At 40.5% G+C, this 4416-nt stretch overlaps 1 pseudogene; it reads right to left on the bottom strand.

Moving 5' to 3' along the window:
- Window positions 1-4416, bottom strand: part of LOC102854092 — an 18703-nt pseudogene that overhangs the window by 5941 nt on the left and 8346 nt on the right.

Below are 4416 nucleotides of genomic sequence, written 5' to 3'. Positions count from 1 at the left end.
TGAGGGTGGAGAAAACAGTGCAACAATGAATGAATGAAAACCCAAAATCTCTGTAAATGTTCATTAAAACTAATAAAATTTAATTTAAAAAAAAGTATGACATTGACTCTATCCCACTGGAATTTAAAAACCATCTCAGGAACAGGTTTGGGGCCTTCAATACTAATGAATGAATGAAGACCAGATGAGCTGTGGGAGGATATCAAGAATATCATCCATGAAGAATGCAAACGGTCATCACAAAGAGAGAGGAAGAAGAAAAGACCAAGATGGACATTAGAATACACTGAATATTGCACTAGAGCACTGAGAAGCCAAAGCAAAGGGAAGAAATACAGAAGTTAAGGAGCTGAACAGAAGATTTCAAAGGGCAGCTCAAGAAGACAAAGCAAAATATTATAATAAAATGTGCAGAGAACTGGAGTGAAAAAAATTAAAAGGGTCAAACTAGCTTGGCATTTCTTAAGCTAAAGCAACTGAAGAAGAAATTCAAGTCTCGAGTTGCAATACTTAATGCTATGGACAGGATGCATCTAAGAGGATGGAATTAGTACACAGAGTCACTGTATCAAAAAGAACTGTCTGACACGGAAGAATTTCATGAAACAGCTTATTATCAAGTATAGAAAGCTATACTACCAAATCAAAGGTGGGTGATTTTAATCTGCCGCCTTCAGGCCTGGCTTTAATTGTTTTTGGTAAAACATTCTTCTAAGTGGTATAGCACTGGTCTGTACATTTGCTGTACAGAGGTAACTCATGGTTGCTGTGATGTTAAACATCGTGACACTGATGTATCAAATGCAATAATGGTTACCCATGGTGGACAGTGTTTGGTGGAGCTCCAGATTAAATTACGCTTGGAAGCAGGAGTGGCATCCACTTCCAAAATAGCTTACCTCTCGAAACTCTATGAACTTGGGGAAACGATGAAAGTTATACAAGTGTTCAGGTCTTTCATTTGTAGGGTTGCTGTGAGTCATCTACAACTAGACAACAGTTAACAACAACACCACACAACAGTGTTGAAGGAGGAAATTCAGACTTCGCTGAAGGAATTGGTATAAAACAAAGCCTCAGGAATTTATGGAATCCCAGAACACTTAATTGTGCTTATGCAAAATCTATACTTGGTCCAGCAAGCAGTTGTCAGAACACATCAAGGAAAGACAGCACGGTTCAAAAATGAAAAGATAGGTATAAGTTAGGGATGCATCCTATCTTCATACTTTTTCAGTCTTTATGCAGAACACAAGTTCTGGGATTCCCTTTCTTCTCAAAATCGGCCACAATTGGTTGGAATCCACACGCCAAATGCCTTTGCAGAGTCAATAGAACACAGATAGGCATTCCTCTGGTACTCTTTGCTTTCAGCCAAGATCCATCTAACGTTAGCTATATTATCCCTAGTACTCCGGCCCCTTTGAAGCCCACGCTGCACTTTAGGCAGTTCTCTGTTGAATAATCTTTATCAAAATCTTGCTTGCATGTGATAGCAATGATATTGTTCTGTCGGGTTATCTTTCTTTGGAATGGGAACAAATATAGATCTCTTCCAGTCAGTTGGCTATGTGGTTGTCCTCCAAATTTCTTGGCACAACTTGGTGAACACATCCAGGGCAGAATCTGCTGAAATATGACAATTGGTATGCCATAAATTCCTGGGGCCTTGTTTTTTGCCAATTTTTTCAGAGGCAAAATCTATATTTGAACCAACAGTTAGTCGTCAGAATATGGCAAGGAAATATTGCATGGTTAAAAATTGAGAAGGGTGTATCCCAGCCATCTGTCCTATCTCCATACCTGTTCAATCTATATGCAGAACAGATTATCTGGGGGCTGGGCTCTATGAGGAGAAACGTGGCATCAGGATTGGAGGAAGACTCATCAATAATTTGTGTTATGCAGATGACACAGTATTTTTTAATTTCGGCACACTCAAACACTGGCAAACTCTGGGCCAGAGACCCCTAATTCATCTAGCCAGTCTGTTCTGTGACCACCCACTTGGGGCAAAAAGAAAGCCAAAAATGCCCTAGCGTTCCCAACTTGCCTCTCCTTCCAGGCCCGAGAGGCCAAGGCTGCATGTATCTATCCAGCTGACAGTGAGACTCAGGAGAGACACACACCTATGCTCCAGGCATGGCCATCCACTTCAGTATTTCAGTTTTTCATTGTTTTTCGTCAAACATTCTTCTAGGTCATATAGCCTTGGCATGTCCACTTGTTGTACAGAGGTAACGTGTGGTTGCTGTGAAGCTGAACACCGTGACACTGATGTGTCAAATGCAATATGGTTACCCATGGTGGACAGTGTTGGGTGGAACTCACCGATTAAAAAAAGCTTGTAAACAGTAGCAGCATCCACTTGCATAAATAGCTTGCCTCTGGAAACCCTATGAACCTGGAAAAAAGATGAAAGTCACGCAAGTGTAGAGTACTTTCATTCATAGGTTCGCTATGAGTCACCTATGACTCGATGGCACTTAACAACAACAACAACAACATGCAGATGGCACAACCCTGCTTGCTGAAACGGAGGAGGACCTGAAGTGCTTGTTGACGAAGGTCAAGGACTGGAGCCTTCAATATAGATTGAAGCTCAACATCAAGAAAACAAAGATTCTCAACACTGGGCCCACTGGCAGCATCATGATAAATGACGAAGAGATTGAGATTATTAACAGCTTTAGTTTGCTTGGCTCCACAATTAGCACTTTTTGTACCAGCAGCCAGAAAATTAAAAGACAAATTGCATGTGGGATGTCTGCTGTCAGAGATCTCTCTAAAGTACTGAAGAACAACGATGTCAGTCTGGAGACTAAGTGCACCTATTCCAGGCCATAGTCTTTGCAGTTACTTGCTATGCATCAGAAAGCTAGACAATGACAAGGGATGATAGAAGGAGAATTGATACCTTTGAGCTGTGGTGTTGGAGAAGAGTATTGAATATACAATGGACTACTAGGAGAGCAAACAGGTTCATCCTAGAGAGGATGAAACCAGGCTGCTCCTTGGAAGCAAGGATTCTGAAGCTTCGTCTGACATACTTTGGACATGATGCAAGGTAGGACCAGTCCTTGGAGAGTGATGTCATGCTTGGGAAAGTACAGAGTTCAAGAGACAACAATGCTCGATGAGATGGATTGATTAAGTGACTGGGGTAATGGGGATAGGTGTGTCAGAGACAAGATTGGCACAGCAGGGTTTAGGGCTGTTGTACATAGGTTCACTATGAGTCACACATGACTCAACAGTATATAACAACAACAACATATGCAGAATATATCATTTGGGAGGCTAGGTTTTATGAAGCAGAATGTGACACCAGGATTGGAGGAAGACTCATCAACAACCTGTGCTATGGAGACAACATAACCTTGTTTGGTGAAACTGAGGAGGACCTAACTTATTTGCTGCAGAATGTTAAGAATTGCAGTCTTCAATATGGATTAAAGCTCAACATCAAGAAAACAAAGATTTTCACCACTTGTCCAATTGACAGCATCATGATAAACAGAGAAGAGACTGAAATTGTTAACAATTACAGCTTGCTCCGTTCCACGATCAACACTGTTGGTATCAGTATGCAGGAAATCAGAAGACATTGAATTGGGAAAATCTGCTGTCAGGGACATGCCAAGAATGCTGAAATGCAAAGATGTCAGTCTAGAGACTAAGATGTGCCTAATCCAAGCCATGGTCTTCACAATTCCTTGCTATACATCGGAGAGCTGGACAATGACTAAGGATGATAGAAGAGGAATTCATCCCTTTGAGTTGTCATGTTAGAGAATAGTATTGAACATACCACACACTGCCAAGAGAACAAGCAGATTTATCCTGGAGAGAGTGAAATCAAGGTGATCCTTGGAGGAAAGGATTTTGAAACTCCAGCTCACACACTTTGGGCACGTGGTCAAGAGGTATCTGTACTTCGAGAAAGACATCATGCTTGGAAACATGAAGGGACAGTGCAAGAGAGGAAGACTCCAGAGGAGATGGATTTACAGAGTAACTGAAGTAATAGGATAGGTGTTTCAGAGACAGTGAGATTGGCTCAGGATACCACAGCGTTTAGAGCTCTGTCTCACATACTTTTTTTTTTAATTCCAGAAACATGTAGGTTTATTTTAAATCATTTTGGTACATGATACAGATTGGTTTTGCAGTTTTGAGTGAACTAAATAGAAATTTCTAAATATAGCAATGTCTGCCTGTGCAAAGAACATCCATAAGGTAATACAAGCTATTTGACAAAATATATCTGTATGACTAAATCAGATGGAAAAAAATTCTCAAAAGATTTCCATATGCATTTGGGATAAAAAAACCAAACAAACCAACACAAAAAACCCCCGTCAGAATTATTAATGGCTCAAGATACTATTAAATTGCAAAAGGAAGGAGAAAATA

This window comes from Elephantulus edwardii, unplaced genomic scaffold, assembly GCF_000299155.1.
Source record: "Elephantulus edwardii isolate Elephantulus edwardi_28Jun2011 unplaced genomic scaffold, EleEdw1.0 scaffold00249, whole genome shotgun sequence".
In the NCBI taxonomy this organism is placed as follows: Eukaryota; Metazoa; Chordata; class Mammalia; order Macroscelidea; family Macroscelididae; genus Elephantulus; species Elephantulus edwardii.
This window is presented reverse-complemented; position numbering and strand designations above follow the sequence as displayed.